The sequence below is a fragment of the Rhinopithecus bieti genome, unplaced genomic scaffold, assembly GCF_001698545.2.
Source record: "Rhinopithecus bieti isolate Rb0 unplaced genomic scaffold, ASM169854v2 scaffold_26425, whole genome shotgun sequence".
NCBI classification, from domain to species: domain Eukaryota; kingdom Metazoa; phylum Chordata; class Mammalia; order Primates; family Cercopithecidae; genus Rhinopithecus; species Rhinopithecus bieti.
The window spans coordinates 1071007-1091268 of record NW_016811900.1 but is presented as its reverse complement, the minus strand read 5'-3'; the positions used below and the strand labels follow the sequence as shown (position 1 = coordinate 1091268).

Genomic DNA, 20262 nt, shown 5'->3' with positions numbered 1-20262 from the left:
TATAACCTTCATAACAACTTTTTAATTAAGCCTTTGGTAGAGAGGCTTATAAAAAGTTTCTGGAAATTTAGATATATTGACTATGTCCAGTGATTTTGTTTTATCTATTTTTGATCCCCTCAGAAAGTATCAACAAATCAGAGATTTCATTTCCTCTTATATCACCCGGGTTGGCTTTTCCGTATCAGCTTTTGCTTGTTTGCATCTTTTGGCTAAACCAGTACTTAAAACTAGGGCCTATTGTGTACTTCTCCTGATATATCTTTATAGGCTGCTTGAAGCAATGTTTGCTGGAGCCGTGTGAAAGTGTATATTGTCTAGAAGACAGAACTATTTTTAGCTTGAAAGTAGAGCTGTGTTTTTCCTTCTTGGCAAATTCCTTTTCTTTTGATGAAAGCCATAACTTGAGGGTAGTGGTGACAGATTAGGGCCCTAATTGCTGTGTTGTTGGAAATAAAGAGAGATGTTTATTGCTAATCAGGTAAATAACAGACTAAATTTCATCAGTGTAGTAAGATGAGCCCGCTCAGTGGGCTGGTCTTGTAGAATACTTTTTCTGGTGAGCCTGGGAAAACTTGTGAAGTGGCAATAATAAAAACAGCATATGGTCTTTGCTGGAACTTTGTCATATATTAGCAATGTGCTGTGGGTGTGGTAATGAACATCAGGTGTTTTTGGCTCAAGACTTCTAAACTTGGGGAAGTGGAATTTTGCTTTTATCCACATACTGGAATGTGTTTTTACATTTCTGGTATTAAAAAAAAACTCAAGAACTACGTTTTTTTTTTTTTATTCCTTATTTGGAAGCTATACTGGTCAGCATAAGAAAATACTTAACTTAAGATCTTCAAAGGCATACTGTAGAGGTTTGGAAAGCATTTGGTTTGGCTTGAAGCGAGTTTGGCGAGTGAAGTGACAGGCACATAAGAAAGAACAACAGGTGAAAAAACGTGGAGTGTCTTTCATCTTTCAAAGGATTTTCTTGATGAATTGAAACAGCCATGAAAATAAGCACTGGCCTTCATGCCCAGTGGCCTAAAAGGACTTATAGTGGGCCAAATCAGAGTCAGGCAGGGGCCTAATGAAAATCAGGCAACAGGCCTAGGCCTAATTAAATATGTTCTGCCTCTCCCCACTTTTTATTCTTTTTGGGATTTGTGGTAGAGAGATATTTCTCTTCTTTGACTCAGATAGAGCTGGTAACGACTAGCAAAGGCAAACAGTGGCATTAGTAAGTACCTCAAGTAGAACTGGGAAAATTTTGTTGGCTAAATAAATTTTGTTACAGGCCTATTTCTTTTAAAACTGCTTATAAAATTAGCTAATATATTTTATTTCTGGACTAAAGTAAACATCTCTTGAAGTGGTTGAATGGGAGAGACAAAAGCTTTTTATTTTATTTGGGAAAATATACCGCATTTCCTCGTAACTATGTTTTAGAACTACTTTTAAAGATGTTGATTGAGCTTCAGCAGCTTCCCAAACTTGTTTAAAGGAGTCTTTGGGATCTCTGAGTCATAAATAATTTTCTGATTAAGATCACAAGAAAGATGTCTCCATAGAATTCTATAAAACTCTAAAGCATATTTGAACAATGTGAATTTGACATAAGAGTAGAACATTTTCTCCAAGGTCCTAATTCATATTTTGTTCATACGTGTTCAAACTATGGCAAAGTTTCCATACTTTCCCATAGTTTATAAAATGCGTACACAGAGGACCTGAGACTGCACCACATATTCCCAGGCCCTCAGTGGAGGACTTCTTTCTTGCCAGTACCCCCCATGAAGAATTTGTTGCTTAGTTTAGCATTTGAATACAACTAAAACTTCTGTGTAACTCAGGGAGATAACAAAGTTAATTTATTACAGCACATTTGTAAAGTCCTAGGAGTTGCCTGAATAATAATAATTGGTGAGTCTCTTTTGTGTTTTTCCAGCCTTTGCTTAGGGAGCAACTTTCAAAGTAAATGACGATGCCAGATTTGAAAGAATTTTAGAGGCATGTGTTTTGGGAGCAGCATGGATGAGAATCAGAGTGAATTTGCAGACTGCAGGACATTACAAGTATATATTGAGCACAAGAAATATAAAAGGTCAGAAAGACAGTCAAATCCTGTGACAAATTCCTTTTTTAAAAGAGAAATATAAATACATGACTTAGCCACTGTCAAAGGGTAGTCATAAACAACAACAAACCATACATTTTCAAAAGAAGTCCATTCCCCTGTTTTCCTTTTGAAATGCTTAATGAAGAGCTGCACAAAAAAAATTTCTGTGGATTAAGGATTCTGGAATAAGCAAGAGGCAGGAATGAAGTCCACGTGCTCTGTCTTTACTGGCTTTAGTTGTTTTGGTTTCAAGCTAAGCAGCAAAATGTTCCTGCCAAGTAAATATGCATGTGCATGGGATGTTTTCTTTGTTTCACTCAGGTGTTTGAAGAAATTTCCTGGTTTGTATCAGTCATACATCATTTTAGTGTAAGAAAAAACACACCCCTTGGAACAATTAAGAACTTGCAGCTTATCATTAGAATAAGTAATAAGCTCCAATGTCTATTTAGAATTGATTTTTAGAAATTAATTACTGAGGTAAGTCACAAAATGCTTCACTGTTTTCTAACAATTAAAAACTATAGTTCCACAATTCGTCAGTGAGAAACTTGTTAGGGCAATATATTTATCATTTATCACTTTAGAAAGGGGTCTATAACTTTTTCTATAAAGAGCCAGATAGTAAATATTTTAGACTGTGAGTCTTTGTAGCGTGTAAGCAGCCAGAGACAATAAGTAAATGAATGAGTGTGTCTATGTTCCAATAAAACATTATGTATTACATGCATTATGTATTACATTTCATAGAATTTTAACATGTCTTAATATCTCATTCGTCCTTTGATTGTTTTTTGAAACCATGTAAAAATGCAAAAATCATATTTAGCTTTGAGTTTCAAGCCAGATTTGGTGCAAGTTATAGTTTGCTGACTCTGTTTTAGAATATAAGACGATTATTATTTTTACGAAGATGCCTGAGTATTATTTTAAAGAGCAATGCATTTTTTTCCAACTCAAAATTATTTTATAATTCTGGCCCAATGATTCCTATTTTTCAAATGCATTGTTTGGGCTGTTGGAAGACTGCAGGATGTGGGCTAGCTGAGTGGCATGAGGTTGGACAAATTAAACTCTGACTGTGTTCCTCTCATTATGTTTTAATTCTGTTCATCAGTAAAAGAAACTTGTGCCATTGCCTCACTTGTTGCAATGAATAAATTGGTATAATTTTACAATGGAACAACTGCGTGGATTCTTTTGCTGCCCGAAGACCAGAGGGTTGGGCTCCTCTTCATAAAAGTTTCCATGACAATCTGGCCTGAGAGAATGACAGGTTTGCCATCATGGAGAATTTCTCATTAAGGAAGCTTTTCTTTTACTAGGAAGCTTTATGGAGGCTTAATAGTGGGTCAAACAGAAAGGACCAAATGGGACCTTTTCATAAACCATATCTTATACCCACCATGGCCTGAAAGAGAGCGTGTTTCCTCCTGTGTGTGGTGATGGGATGATGTTCAGAAGCTGAGAGGTTAGGGAGGACCACCATGCTACCCTGGGGTCCTTGCTTCCTTGGGTAACTAAGAGACCCAGACACAGGCATGTGTTATTAATACATGGGCTAAGCCAAGAATTGTAGGTCCCTAGCTTTGCTTATTGAAAGGCAGTGTGTGAAGTCATTAAGAAAGTGGGCTCTGAGCACAACTAACTGAGTCTTTAGCTGGTTCCGCTATTTACTAGCTGTGTGACCTTCACTTCTCTGTGCCTCAGTTTCCTTATCTGTAGAAGGGGTATGATCATAACGATTTTTCTTTCATAGGGTTGTTGTGGGGACAAAGTACTTTAATATATGTAATGCATCTTAGAAAAGCACCTGGCACATGGCAGTGATAAATGATAGCTATTGGGATAATTTTTGTTCTTTTTGGCCTTGAAAGTAACACTTGAAAACTCTTATTTAAAAGAAGATTTTCTTTCAGGTATAATTACTATGATGATATCCTTTGATCTCTTCTTTCTCATCCATATCACTCCTTTATTCTACTGATGTATATCTTCCAGTCACCTCAGCAACCGTGTCCTAATATTCATTTTGGATTCTGACCGTTGTTTTCTGCCCACTCACTACATTTTGTTATACACTCAGCAATCTCCTGGACCTAAATCGAGAAAAACTTGGGTCGTATATAAAAGGGAATCCCTGTTCATTAGGTGTAACCTAATATGTTGTCATATAGCTATGGTATAACCCAGCCTGGATTTGGTTACAAATCTATAGGTAATTCAAGGCAGATTTGTACTAAGCTGCTCACCCACCTGCCCAGAGCTGAGAAACTGAAAAGATAGAGCCCAGTGGGGAAAACTAGTAGTGTTCTGAGCATAGGCTTTATGGCTCATCATGCTTTAATAGGGCTTTCCAGGGGCATAGTGGAATGTTCTGAGGACCTTCAATAAATACGTTTGTGCTTGACTATGTATGTTGGATTTGTTTCCCTTTCCTGCCAACTGGTTTCTGGCTGGAGAGAGAAAAAGCCTTAAATGTTGCTGCACACTATTTTAAGTCCAGCTTAAACTGTTTTTTCCTCTTGGGCCTGTTCTGCCTGTGCTCTCTAGAACAGGGCAGGGGTGTGAACAGCTGTTGAGGGAAGCTTTTGTTTTTATTAATTACTAATCTGGATTCGTCTACTCCTATTTTCTTGGAATGAAAGTGAGATGCTATTTTTTGTCTACTCACTGTAGGATTTTTTTTTTTTCTGAGAGGATATATTATATAAGTTATAGACAAAAGCAATTCTAAAACAGTTTAATATGCTTGAATAAAGTAAGGCCACGTTGAGGAAGACCACCTGCAGATAAAGGGGCATTGCATAATACTTATGTGAAGTCTTTGGGTTTTGCTCTTTGGGGTAACTATAAAACCCAGTTCTCAGCCCTGTAAGAAACAATGTATGCATGAAATACCTGCTAATTCCTTAAAACAAAACAAAACACACACAGGTCTAATATTTAATCTCATAATTCTTCACTCCTTAGGTATCCTATCCTATAAGACATCCATGTGAGGCACCCTCTTTGACTTCAAAAGGTATTTCGTGTAAGCAAGAAACACCCAGAGCCTAAAGAGGAATGAAACTTTGCTCCAGATATATTTTTATTTGATTGAAACAATTCATCTGAACTACATTTGCTGTGTATTAATCACTTATGCTTTGGACTTATGTAGAGTGTACATTTCTTTAGTGATGCATTTTTATTCAGCATGCGAGATTCCTATTGTGTGCAAAGGGCAAAACTAAGCCACAAGCTTGGACAACAAGGCATGCAAATGCCTGATTCTGTCATTCAGTCCAAAGGTGAAGTACTTCTATCTCTGCAGTATTTTTACTGTAGATTTTCTGGTGTGTAACTAGTAATGCCCATCATAAATCTATGTTTATTTTTCTAAGCAAAAAATAAAAAAGAAAACTAGCATTTTTAGCCCTGTATGGATGCCAGGCATTGAATATACATAACTTTATTTTTTCCTCACATTAGGCCTTGAGCATAGGTATTGTTCACATATTATAGAGTGAAAACTGAGGTTGGGAATAAAATAGTGTATTAGTTCGTTCTGATGCTGCTAATAAAGACATACCCAAGACTGGGTAATTTAAAAGAAAAAGAGGTTTAATGGACTCAGTTTCACATGGCTGGGGAGGCCTCACAATCATGATGGAAGGTAAAGGAGGAACAAAGCCACATCTTACATGGTGGTAGGCAAGAGAGCTTGTGTAGGGTAACTCCTGTTTATAAAACCATCAGATCTCATGAGACTTATTCACTCTCATGAGAACAGCACAGGAAAAACCTGCCCCCATGAGGTTACCTCCCACCTGGTCCCTCCCACAACATGTGGGAATTATGGGAGCTACAATTCAAGACGAGATTTGGGTGGGGACACAACCAAACCATATTAAATAGCTTGCCTAAAGGGCACGCAGCTGGTAGGTTGCAGAGAGACAGGGTTCGTAACAAGGTCTGTCTCTTTTCACTAACCCAAATCACCTCCCTTCAAGCAGAGGTAGTCTTTGTTGACCATCTAGCAGAAAATGCTCACTTGGGAAAGAGAAAAGTGTTTTCTAAGTGAATTTAACTGTTTTTTGGTTATAGAAACAGGTAGAAAAAGTATGCTACATTTCAGATTTTAAAAAAGCAAGAATTTGACGTTTAAATTACTGAGAAATAGGCACAATTACTTGATTAAACTGTGTATATAAGTCTACAGCCAGAGAATTAAACATTTAAAATGATTGCCCCACATAACTAATCAAATCCACAATCTGTGTCAAAGTAAGGTATAATTTAATAAGTACAATGTGACTGAAAAATGAATAGCTAACTGTTTGGTTGCTAATATTAGTGTAATACTTATAGTTTAAAGTGTATTGCCAGTGATGGAATAAGAACTCAGGTTTTTGCAAATGCTTAAGAGCAACCTCAAGTTACTGCTTCAAAGCAGAGACAAAATAGTCTTCATTTTTCTGCCAGAATCTCCTTTCAGCTCAGGTGACCAAATCTACAAAGGAGAAAATGGGGAGATTTTGCTGTTCTAAAAAGACTTCCTGATATCCTTGTGAGGAAAGTTGTAAAAGACATATAAATTCTTCTAAAATAGGTTATCTGTGGGCTATCTTAATATTGCACAAAAGTCATTTTCTTAGTCTTGGCTTCTGTTTTGTCTATAAATGGTAACAACTTCTCTATATAGGTTTTTGAAAGAGTCAAATGGTACATAACGTGCTTTGGAAAGGTTAAAGTGTTATTCATATATGATATGATTTCAATCTTATGTCCCCACCAAATCTCATGTTGACACGTAATCCCCAGTGTTGCAGATGGGGCATGTGGAAGGTGATTGGATCACGGGGTGGTTCTTCATGAATGGTTTAGCACCATCTCCTGGTGCTATCCTCATGATAGTGAGTGAGTTCTCATGAGATCTGGTTGTTTAAAAGTGTGCAGCACCTCCCCTTTGGCTCTCTCTCTTGCTCTTGCTTGGGCCATGCAAGATGTGCCTGCTTCCTCTTCACTTTCCACAATGATTGTATTTTCCTGAGGTCTCCCCAGAAGCAAAAGGTGCTATGCTTCCTTGATAGCCTGCAGAACTGTGAGCCAGTTACACCTCTTTTCTTTATAAATTACCTAGTCTCAGATATTTCTTTATAGCAGTGTGAGAACAAACTAATACAATATTGAATGTTAAGTACATGTAGACAGTATTTTCCAGTATACTTTCCCCTTGTAATTCAGTCTGCCCCTAACCTCCCACCTTTCTTTTGTTATTGCCCTAGGGAAAAACAGGAAGAATGCCACCTACCAGAGGGGAAGGATAAAGAAGGGAGATAGGTCTTGTCAATCAAAAGGGAGAAGCTGAAAAAACTTCAAATTTTAGGTGGCAAAGGGGAAGGAGAAAAAGGGAGGAAGGAAAGAAGAGAGAGAAGGAGGGAGAAGGGCAAGAACTCAGGACTAGTGTATTGACTCCATGCACTGTGATGAAAATTCCCATAGGGTAAGTAGAAACATCCAGAAAGGTTTTAGGGAAACTTGGAATTCCCCTCTCTTCTGAAATGGACAATGAAAGCCTATAAGACCACATGACTCTACACTAAATGGAAACACTAGAGCAGTTTTTGAGGGAAGAATCTTTGTAGATGGTTCTAAGATAGCATTTCTAGTTGCCCAGGGCCTGTGCAAAGCATGCATGGAATCTAGAAATCTTTCTGAACAAAAGGGAGGAGTTTCAAACATTTCAGAGAACTGGTGAACTAGAATAGGACCAATAACACTCTAATACCCATTAGATGAACATCAGAAAGTCAGATAATACCAACTGTTGGTGAGGACGTTGGGAAGCTCTCTTGTACTGTTAGTGGAAGTCTGAGCTAGAACAGCAATTGTGGGGAGTAATCTGGCAGTCCTTAGAGAAATCAGGTCATATACATGGACACCCCATATTCCCACTGCTGGGGGTACACCCTAGAGCCACTCTTGACACAAGACTATAAGAAACATGTATTAGTTTATTTATTGGTGCTCTGTTTGGGAAGGCAGAAAGTTAGAAGAAATTAAGTGTCCATCACTGGTGGAAAGGATTAGTTAATTGTGGGACACACACACACACATACTGTCTCTGTATCTATTTCTCTCCTCTCTCTCTACCTATCGATCGAACAATATATATCTCCAAAATCTAGCCATGTTGCTTTATGTACATCTAGATAATTAACTCAGAATGGTACATAGGTATATATACATACATATATATAATAAATATTTCATCTTGCAGGCATTTAAAATGAAAGAAATCTATGAATGGTACATAGATTTCTATATATCTACATAGTATATATATATAATAGATATAAATATATATAAAATCTTTATACCGTTCAGAATTAATTATCTAGATGTGCCTAAAGTGACATGGATAGATCTTCCTTAGTCCACTGATTCAAATCTCAATCACTTATGGAAAACCCTCACAGACATATCTAGAAATAATGCTTTACTACCTGTCTGAATATCCCTTAATCCAGTCAAGCTGACACCTAAAATGAACAGTCACTATACCTAAATACACTTATGTTTATAAACATTAGAGTGGATGCCTGGTAGCAGTTAAGGGGTGGGGAGATGTGAGCAGGGGGAGGGGAGATGTGAGTGGGCAGTGGGAGTTAGGATGAGAAGAGGGGAAAGCAATAAAGTTAATAAAACATGGTATATCTTATGAAATTGGATGATAATGTACCATGAGCTAAGAGATATAATCCACTCAACTCTGAACCTTAGGTTAAAAAAAAGAGAAAGCAATGGTTTGTATATCTGAATCATGGTGAATGCATAGGTGTTGTATTGTGATGACTATCTTCAGGAGAGCCTCTACCTTATAAGGGTGACCCTTCAGGAGTGAGAGTAAGCTACTAATCTGCATGACATAGACAGATGATTTCAGGACCAGGATGGAATTTAGTAAATTGCTTGTTATTTAGTTCTCCAATGCCCTGAAAGATAAAACATTTACCCCTTGAGATTAACTTTTCACTGGCTGATCAAATTCAATGTACTGTTTATGTTCTCTGTAACAGAAATTTTAAAGTACATAAATTTTTAAGCAAGAGTCTGATATCCAAAAAGATACATTACTTTGATCTGAAGTAATTTGAAGTTCAACTGGGTGAAATATTGCTACTATTTAACCTACTTATTTATAAAATATGAATCCTGTTAATCAAATTGATAGTGTGAAGTTGGAACTCTCTCTGACGACAAGAGATGGAAGGCAAATGTTCTTAAAATACTACTCTCCACGGTCTTCATTATTCACCAGCTGCTTATTGACCAGCTACTTTACCTTTCTAAACTGGGTTTCCTCATCTACGAAATGATTGAGTTAGGTTATCACTCCCTTCAAGCTCTAAAAATGATATGATTTTGCAGTAACAAAACCAAAAAGGGTGAGCATGTTCCAGTAAATAGAAAGTCCTCTCTGCTCTACAGTCTATCAACATTGTCTCAGAGCCAGGAGAGAATTTGACTAGCACTGACTTCAAATATATGGGTGAATCAAATTCTATTTCCATACTGTTATATTTGAATAATCTAGTACTTGTCAGAATTAGGCATTTTTAAGAATTCCAGTGTACAAAAATATCTGCTTCTAATTATTTTTAAGGATAGAATTTGAGCAATGGATCTGATGCTGTTACCTCAATATTATCCCATCATTAGAGTCAATGATTCTGGGTAGCATTAGAAGTAAAATTAGTAGCACAAGTTTCTTGGGTGCTTCCAGTACAAAAATATCTTGAATGGTGTGCAAGATGGCCCTGTAATATAATGATAATAGCTAATAATTTACAACACTGGTACAGACACTGTGCTAGATGCTTTCCAAATATTAACTTGATTCATTTTCACAACCACCTCAGGATTCATATTTTATAAATAATCATAATACCTCATGAAATAGGTATTATGATTATCCCCTTTTACAGAGGTGATAAATGAGGAATGGAGATGTTAGGCAACTTGCTTAAAGTTACATTGCCAGAAACTAGGAGAGATGGGATTTGAATCACGCTTTCTAACTCAAGAGTCCTTGCTTTTAACCACTAGGCCTATTATCTCTCTAATATGTGGTAAAACTCAATTTTATATCAAAATTTTAATATTGTACTACATATTTTTCTGGACTGTATGTTTTGAATAATGTTCTCATTACTCCACTCATAGCCGATTCTTGGAGGAAGATAATCAGAAAAGAACCTACTGACTTTTTCCCCTTATTCTGGTTCTTCCTTCAACCCTGCCTCTTATAGTGATAGTGGAATCTACTATTTATTTGGCTTCTATTCTGTACCAGGCTTAGTGTTTTATGTTTGTTAGCTTGTTCATTCCTTATGACCCACATGAGATGTGCATGATGATCGGCCCATCCCGCTGATGAGGAGGCTGAGGCTTACAGAGGTTCTGCATTTTGCTCATGGTCATATATGTCTAGTATATGTCTAGTACACCCAAAGGAGCAGCATCTGGCACCAGAGCCTGCTTCTCCCTTGCAGGATTGCTTCTAAGATGCTTTACATCTCCATCCCTTAAGCAAGAGGGTTGTTAGGATGTCTTCTTATGTAATGTCTAGTTCTAATTCTTTATGAGTCTATTATTCATATGAGTCATGGCTCTCCACTTAATACTGGCTAAAGTAGAATTGCAAACCAGGCTCAAAATTTGGTGCCTTTGTCTCTTGTTAGCTTTGGCAAATCCCAAATCTTGAGCATATTAAGGAACAAAACAAAATAATACATAGGAAACTTGATTTTTATTAATTTTTCTGGAAACTATTTTAAATCAAGCATTGCTATTATTTATATTATGCAGGCTTTAATTTCGTTAATAAAATATTTTCTAAGTGAAATTTTCTTTTAAAAAGACACTGTTTTATGTTAGGGGAGGTTTTGTAGGGTTAAACCAGATGAAGTTTTGCTGGTATTCAAATTAAAAAAAAAAATTCTAAAAATTGACCCTGAATTTCTAAAGCCCTTAAAGCAAACTTTCTTAGTGTAAAGTATCAGGAGAGAGACTGAGGTAGAAGAAAAGGCATGACTAATTGTTGGGAAACATTTCTTCACCCTTGAAAAGAAGCAGAAGAGTGGGAGAGGAAGTAAGGCGATGTGACCCAGATGTATTGTTTATGTTTCCTTATCATGAGTCTTCTTGCTAAAAGTGAAGTGTTGGTAAAGTGGTTTTAGTCTGCCAGAGAGATTCCTGCCCTTGGTCCAAACTTAACTGAAATATTATCAGAAATACATTCTTTACTATGTATAGCACTGGCAAGTTCTTCTAATGAGATCCACACATTGTAGCCAATTAGGCAGGATAATCCTGTGCTCCCTTGGGTGGGGAGGAACATGCCCTTTCACTGTCTGTCATGCAGGGGTTATCCACCAAATGTGACTTTGTGTGGCATGTCCAGAAGACTGATGCCAAAGTTTTATTTTGTGAGACAGAAAGAAGTACCATTATGTGTTGGTGAGCCTCAAAAAGACCATCTAGCTTTTGAACTCTTATTTGGGGAACAAAGAAAGAGATTTAAATCTCATTTATTCTGGTGCAAAACTATAATATATTTAAAATTATGTATCTAAATTATTTAAAATAACTGAGTGTTCAGCATGGCTACAGGAAAACCTTGATGGAATATGCCTCTGGAAGCAGGCTGCACAGGCAATTTTAGGAAAGATGAGACAATGGACGATTAATAGGACAAAAAGAAAAGTTGATGGAAGTGTCTGTATAGAGGAGGTAACAAGCTCATAACAAGTTCACAATGGGCACAAATTCATAGAATGTCTTGAATCGATGTAGTGAAATACTCAGAGTCCTAGGTATACTTTAAAATGTCAGGTGTGCGATGTCTTTTATTTATATAGTGCTTATTTCTAAGGCACTCTAGGAGTTTATTAAGAATTAAGATTAGTCTTTACAAAAGTCAAATTGATTAGGAAAGCAACACTTCTGTTTAGAAGTGAGAAAGCTGGTACTTGGAGTGTTTACATAATTTCTCAAAATCACATTCTTGGTCTATGTTAAAATAGGAAGAAAGAAACTGTTTTCTCCTACTTTCTCTTTTCTCACTAGTCTCAATACTTCACTTTTGACTCTAGATGTGTGGCTTTTTCCCACACCAAGCAATTTTCCAACAGCAGCTGGTTGTTCTACAGTTCAATTTAATTCTATCACTAACTGAAGTTAGCACAGATCTCACAGATTAAGGGCTCAGTCTCACAAGATTGCCCCCCACTTCAGATGTCAACTGAAAGTCTAGGTTGTTAACCTGTGCTTCTATTAAAAGTCTCACAACTCCCTCCTTGGGTTCAATCATTTGCTAGAGTGGCTCACAGAACTCAGGAAAGTGTTTTACTTACTATCTCTAATTTATTATAAAAGGCTACAACTCAGGAACAGCCCGATGGGAGAGATGCATAGAGCAACATATGGAGGAAGAGGCACAAAGCTTCCATGCCCTCCCCAGGCTTGTCACTCTCCATGTGTTCAGCCAGCTGCAAACTCTCCCTTTTTTTTTTAATGGAGGTTTCATTATGTAGGCCAATGATTAAATCATTGGCCATTAGTGATAAATTTATCTTGCAGCCCCTGAGGTAGAACTGAAAATTCTAATTCTCTAATCGCAAGGTTGGTTCCTCTGGTAACCAGCTCCCATCCTGAGGCTATCCCAGAGTCCCAACCACTAGTCTTCTCATTAGCATACCAAACGATACTTTTGACATAAGAGATTCCAAGGGTTTTAGGAACTATGTGCCAGGAAACTGGAAGAAGATATATATATATAGATATAGATATATATGCACACACACACACATACATACACACACACACACACATACATACATATATAGATATATATATACACACCACAATTTCACAGACTATAACCCAGGACTTCTTCAGCTTACTGATTAAGAAGGTGATGTTTCTCATCTTTACCACATTCCAGCTGCACACTTCTTTTTGGCTGGAATCATAAAACTTTGTGTTCTGAAAGGATATCATCTTGTTGAGCCTTAATATAGTTGGGCTCTGTCCCCCGACCCAAATCCCACCTTGAATTGTAATCCCCATAATTGCCATAGATCAAGGAAGAGACCAGGTGGAGGTAATTGGATCATGGGGGCAGTTTCCCCCATACTGTACTTATGATAATGAGTGAGTCTCATGAGAGCTGATGGTTTCATAAGTGTCTGGCATTTCCCCTGTTTGCACTCACTCCATCCTGCCGCCTGTGAAGAAGGTGCCTGCTTTTCTTTGGCTTTCCACCATGATTCTAAGTTTCCTGAGTCCTCCCTAGTCATGCAGAACTGTGACTCAATTAAACCTCTTTCCTTTGTAAATTACCCAGTCTCTGGCATTTCTTCATAGCAATGTGAGAATGGACTAATACGGTAAATTGGTACCAGAAGTGGGGGTGCTGCTATACAGATACCAAAAAATGTGGAAGCAACTTTGCAACTGGGTAACAGGCAGAGGTTGATACAGTTTGGAGGGCTCAGAAGAAGGCAGGAAAATGTAGGAAAGTTTGGAACTTCCTAGAGACTTGCTGAATGGCTTTGACCAAAATGCTGATAGTGATATGGACAAAGAAGTCCAACCTGAGGTAGTCTCAGATGGAGATGAGGAACTTGTTGGGAACTGGAGTAAAGGTGATTATTGCTGTGTTTTAGCAAAGATACTGGTAGCATTTTGCCTCTGTCCTAGATATCTGTGGTGAACTTGAGAGAAATGATTTAGGGTATCTGGTGGAAGAAATCTAAGCAGCAAAGTATTCAAGAATTGACATGGGTGCTCTTAAGAGCATTCAGTTTTATGCATTCAAAAAGAGATGGTTTGGAATTGGAACCTATATTTAAAAGGGATGCAGAACATAAAAGTTTAGAAAATTTGCAGATTGACAATGGAATAGAAAAGGAAAATCAATTTTCTGAGAAGAAAGTCAAGTCAGCTGCAGAAATTTGTATAATGAGGAGTCAAATGTTAATCACTAAGATGATGGGGAAAATGTCTCTAGGGCATGTCAGAGGTCTTCATTGCAGCCCCTCCCATCACAGGCCTGGAGGCCTAGGAAGAAAAAAATGGTTTTGTGGACCAGGCCCAGGGCCTTGCTGCTTTGTGTAGTCTCAGGACTTGGTGCCCTGCATCCCAGCCATGGCTACAAGTGGCCAACATACAACTCAGGCCATTGCTTCAGAGGGTACAAGCCCCAAGCCTTGGCAGCTTACACATGGTGTTGTGCCTGAAGGTACATAGAAGTCAAGAATTGAGGTTTGAGAACCCCTGCCTAGATTTCAGAGGATGTATGGACATGCCTGGATGTCCAGGTAGAAGTTTGCTTCAGGGGTGGAGCACTCATGGAGAACCTCTGATAGGGCACTGCAGAAGGGAAATGTGGGGTTGGAGCCTCCACGTGGAGTCCCCACTGGGACACTGCCTAATGGAGCTGTGAGGAGAGGGCCACAGTCCCCCAGATGCCAGAATGGTAGATCCACCAACAGCTTGCACCGTGCACCTGGAAAAGCTGCAGACACTCAGAAACACCCTGTGAAAGCAGCCTGGAGTGGGGCTGTACCCTGCAAAGCAGCAGGGGCAGAGATGTCCAAGACCATGGGAACCCACCTCTTGCATCAGCATGACCTGCATGTGAGACATAGAGTCAAAGGAGATCATTTGGTGCTTTTAAGATTTAATGACTGTCCCGCCTGGTTTCAGACTTGCATGGGGCCTGTAGCCCCTTTGTTTTGGCCAAATTCTCTCATTTGGAAAGGGAACATTTATCCAATGCCTGTACTGTCATTGTATCTTGGAAGTAAATAACTTGTTTTTGATTTTACAGGCTCATGGGCGGAAGGGACTTACCTTGTCTCAGCTGGGACTTTGGACTGTGGACTTCTGAGTTAATACTGAAATGAGTTAAGACTTTGGGGGACTATTGGGTAGGGCATCATTGTGTTCTGAAATGTGAGGACATAAGATCTTGGAGGGACCAGGGGCAGGATGATATGGTTTGGCTGTGTCTCCACCCAATCTCACCTTGAATTGTAATTCCCATAATCCCCACATGTCAAGGGTGGGACCAGGTAGAGGTAATTGGATCATGGGGCAGTTTCCCCATGTTGTTCTCATGACAATGAGTGAGTCTCATGAGATCTGATGGTTTTATAAGTGTCTGGTATTTATTACTGCTTATACTCACCCCATCCTTCCACCCTGTGAAGAAGGTGCCTACTTCCCCTTTGCTTCCTACCACGACTGTAGGTTTCCTGAGGCCTACCCAGCCATGCAGCACTGTGAGTCAATTAAACCTCTTTCCTTTATAAATTATCCAGTCTCAGGTATTTTGTCATAGCAGTGTGAGAATGGACTAATACAAGCCTTTTGCTTGAATCTTCTCTATTTACCCTTTTCCATATTTTCAGTATCTCCAATGATGACACAATTGAGTAGTAGTGCTTTGTCTTAGTCTGTTTTGTGTTGTGATATGATTTGGATTTTTGTCCCCTCCGAATCTCATGTTGAAATGTCATCCTCAATGTTGGAGGTGGAGCCTGGGGGAGATATTTGGGTCATGGGGCAGATCCCTCATGAATAGTTTGGTGCCCTCCCCACAGTAGTTAACACAAGAGCTACTTGTTTAAAAAAGCCTGGCATCTCCCTTGCTTCTTCTCTCACTATGTGACACACTGGCTCCCCTTCAACTTCTGCCATGAGTAAAAGCTTCCTGAGGCATCACCAGAAGCTGAGCAGATGCCAGTGCTATGCTTGTACAGCCTGCAGAACCATAAGCCAAGTAAACCTCTTTTTAAAATAAATTACCCGGCCGGGCGCGGTGGCTCAAGCCTGTAATCCCAGCACTTTGGGAGGCCGAGACGGGCGGATCACGAGGTCAGGATATCGAGACCATCCTGGCTAACACGGTGAAACCCCATCTCTACTAAAAAAAAAAATACAAAAACTAGCTGGGCGAGGTGGTGGGCGCCTGTAGTCCCAGCTACTCGGGAGGCTGAGGCAGGAGAATGGCATAAACCCGGGAGGGGAGCTTGCAGTGAGCTGAGATCCGGCCACTGCACTCCAGCCTGGGCGACAGAGCTAGACTCCGTCTCAAAAAAAAAAAATAAAAAATAAAATAAAATAAAATAAATTACCCAGTCTCAGGTATTGCTTTATAGCCATGCAAAATGGACTATCACATGTTGCTATAAAGGAATACCTAAGGCTGGATAATTTCTAAAGAAGAGGTTTATTTGGCTTACAGTTTTGCAGGCTACACAAGAAACATGGCAACATCTGCTTCTGGTGAGAGCCTCAGGCTGCTTCCACTAATGGCGGAAGGGTTGCATGAACCTGTATGTGCAGCGATCACATGGCAAGAGAGAGGAAGCAAGATAGACAGGAAGGAGGTGTTGGGCTCTTTTTAAAAATTGACTCTTTTGGGAACTAATAAAGCAAGAACTCACTCATTACTCTGAGGAGGGCACTGAGCTATTCATGAGGGATCTGCCCCTATGACAGGAACACCTCCCATGAAGCCCCTCCTCCAACACTGGGTATCAGATTTCAACATGAGATTTGGAGGAGACTAACACCCAAATTATAGCACACTTCATTACCCACCCCCTGCCAAAAAAAAGGAGCTGGGGAAAAAACGCCAGGATTGTCTCAAAGTAATTCTCTTAAAGATAATGGCAGCAAAATTCTTCCCTCACATTAGCCATATCTAATGTTCAGATAGTGTGACTTTTGACTAAGGCTAAGAGGCTCTTAGACACTTACAGCACTCATTTCTTAAGTACTTTTTATGCATAGACTACCCCATTTGATAAAAGGCATGGCTAGGATGTCCTTCTTTACCTATTGTTATCCTTGTAGGTATCATGATCATCTTGTACCACTGGAAATGTACTTTGGTTTTCCTTTGGCCTCAAGCAGCTCAGTTTTTAAGAAGATTGAGATGGTGCCCTTGGAGTCTTGAAGGTTTTGGGCTCCTTTCAGACAGGAAATAACTGCTTCCATTCCTGGCATGATCTCATGTTAAGAAGTCCAGTTCACTTGACATTTTCTGAAGATTGTTTCTATCATGGCAAAATTAGGTCTGTTCCACAATGTAAAAACAGTCAAACTTGAAGGGCATGTGGTAGAACCTACCTTTACCCAGAACATTTTGAAATGCAGTGGGCAGTCACTGAGTCCAGAAAACTCACTGAGTTGCTTCTTTGTGAGTCTTTGGAGACACTGGAGCTGCACTGCTCGATGGTGCCCTTCCTGTGCTCTCTGGGATTCCTGGAATCCAGTACAGGAGAACATTGTAAAATGGCAGGAGGCTTGCATCTTACTCCTTGAAAAGGACCCAACACTAGTTGACTGTCTAAAAAAGCAGACCAGTTGGAGGATTTCCAAAGTGTCAAATCTAGGTGAAACTCACTTCCTGCAAGGATAAAATTGTGAACCCTGGTGATATCTTTCCAGAGTTGCTGGAGCTTTTGGGGGAGGAAAATAATATTTATCCTTTCAAAGTCACTCTCTATCCCAGGAGAACCAATAGGAAATCTATCATTGGCATGGGACTTTTTAAAATGGATCTGCCAGGGATGCACATAAATGGAGTTCTAAAGTCTTGTTTAGTTTTGGAGATCACTCCACTTCCTACTTTTGCCTCTCCGAAGTACAGAAGATTCTGATACATTAACATGCTGCCCCTTGTGAGTCATATGTTATCGTCACCCAAACAAGTGAATCCTGATGAGAATTTCAGCTAATGGGGCAGATCAGTGGGGAAGACCTTTTGAGGGTGACTGTGCTTTGTGGAAAGGCTCAAATCAATACAAATGGATGGGTAATTATAATTTATAGTGTGCCATCACTTGCCAAAGTTACTTCTGGGAGTCTCTCTGTTGTGGAGTCCATAGAGTCCTGTGAATCAGAAAAAATCAGCAAAAGACCTTAGCTCCAGTGGGGATTGCCTACCTCCATCTATGCCAGGGTATGGATGACAGGGAGTACATGTAAACCCTGATCCGTGGGTGCCAGTCCTTCCTGGGAGGCTGGCCTTCCATAAAGGAGGAACCTAGGCCTAAAAAGACCCTCACACCATAAAGTACCACATGCGAAGGGGGATAGCAGATCTGTGGAAAGGGAGAAGGCCATCCACTCACCCCCTCCCCAGAAAGAGCTTGTAGAGCATAGGAAAGAATACTCATTTATCCTAGCCCTGGATATGCTGCAACTTGGCCAAGTGGCCTTGCTGAATCCCAGTCAGTAGCTGAAGGATCAAAGTGCTTCTTGGAGGCCTACGCAAGATCAGACATTTCCTCAGAACAATATTGGCAATTTCTTTTACTGTGGTGGGTAACTCTGGCTTTGAAAACAACTAAAACTAAATAATTTTGGAGATCATATATGGTAAAGAACATTAAGGCTATTGTTTAAGGCTACTATTTATTCATGTCTAGTTTAGATCTAAGAACACCTGTAGAAAACCTAGGCTCTGAATGTCTGAGTTAAATGTGCTCTTCAGCACAAGTCAGTATTAGGATCTTAAATTTTATAATCTCAAACTGGTGATTCTTTAAAAAGAATTTTTTAAATTATAAAAGTAATTTGCACCAATTATTTAAAACATAAAAGAAAAAACACTCAGTTCTAGGATTCAGAGATCCTCTTTCTTAATTCTATGTATTAGTAACTTATTTATTTGATAATGGTAGAGATTATGCTCATGTTATATATACTTAGAAATTCTGTTTCTTTTACTTATTACTAAATCAGAAATGTTCTCTTACGTTATTAAACATGACTTGAGATTATGCCATTTACAAATTGCATAGTATTTCATTGCATAGATATATTATAATTTATTTAAGCAATCCTTTATGGTGGCAGCTCAAATTACCTTGACTTCTCATGCAACTGCTTTCTGCTGGTATGCCCTCAAATTTTATGAGATGCTGTTAGAAGCTATATAGGCCTATTGTGATAGTTAATTTTTTGTGTCAACTTGTCTAGGCTCCGGTGCCCAGTTGTTTGGTCAAATACTAGTGTAGCTGTTTCTGTGAAGGTATTTTGTAGATGTGATTAACATTGACAATCAGTTGAATGTAAGTACAGGAGATTACTCTGGATAATGTGGGTGGGCCTCTTTCAATCAGTTGAAGGCCTTAAAACCAAAAAACTGAGATTTCCTGGAGAAAAAGGAAATCTTCCCCAAGACTATAACACAGAAATTCTGCCTGAGTTTCCAGCCTTCTGGTCTGCCTTACAAATTACAGCTACATCATCAACTCTTACTCGAGTTTCCAGTCTGCAGTACTGCCTTGCAAATTTTGACTCCACAATGGCATGAACGAATTCCTTGAAGCATATCTCCCGTTGGATTTATTTCTCTGGAGAACCCCATGATTGATATACCTATAAAATCTATCTATCGTCACATTTGCCTTGAGGATGTCATCAGAAACCTTCTCTATCACCTCAGAGTACTCACAAGAAGTCTCACATACAATTTTCTTAAAGATTAGTGGCAGGGAAATATTTGCTTCCACTGAAGTACAAGTATATTTCCTATTCACTGATATTGAGAATTACTTAACTATCCTACACCTCTTTTAATTCAGTTGGGAAGAAGCATGGTGCTTAGTCACAGTGGCTATGTGGGTTGAATTATATTCTTTATTCCTGGTACAACTTGTCACTTCATTAAAAGTTTCCTCTACAGTTTTCTCTACTCTTATCTGTAAAATGTCTCAATTCTTTGTGGAAAAGGATAAGGTATAAAGGCTACATTCCACCTTCTGTTTTTCTTTCTTTGGTTTTAGGGTAAATGTTTCCCTTTCCTGTATGGCTGAATAAAAACTCTATTTACTTTTTGCCCTCTTCCTAAAAACTTGGGGAAAATTATTAAACAAAATCTGTTCTCTTTTCTTCTGCTTTTATGTGAAAATATTATATGCTGCTATAGTAATGGCTTCCTACTGAGTCATACCCAGCAAGGCCTAGTCTTGGCTTACACCCTGGGAATGGCCATCGGACCAGGCTTTTGAAGTTGGCTAGACCTGGTAGGGGGATAAACCTAGAGACTAGAAAGCAGGATATTGGGGGGGGGGGGGGGG

The 20262-nt window shown here is 39.0% G+C and overlaps 1 long non-coding RNA gene across 1 annotated transcript in view; it reads left to right on the top strand.

The window, feature by feature from the left end:
- Positions 1–20262, top strand: part of LOC108544291 (uncharacterized) — a 238320-nt gene that overhangs the window by 169062 nt on the left and 48996 nt on the right. The window lies entirely within an intron of this gene.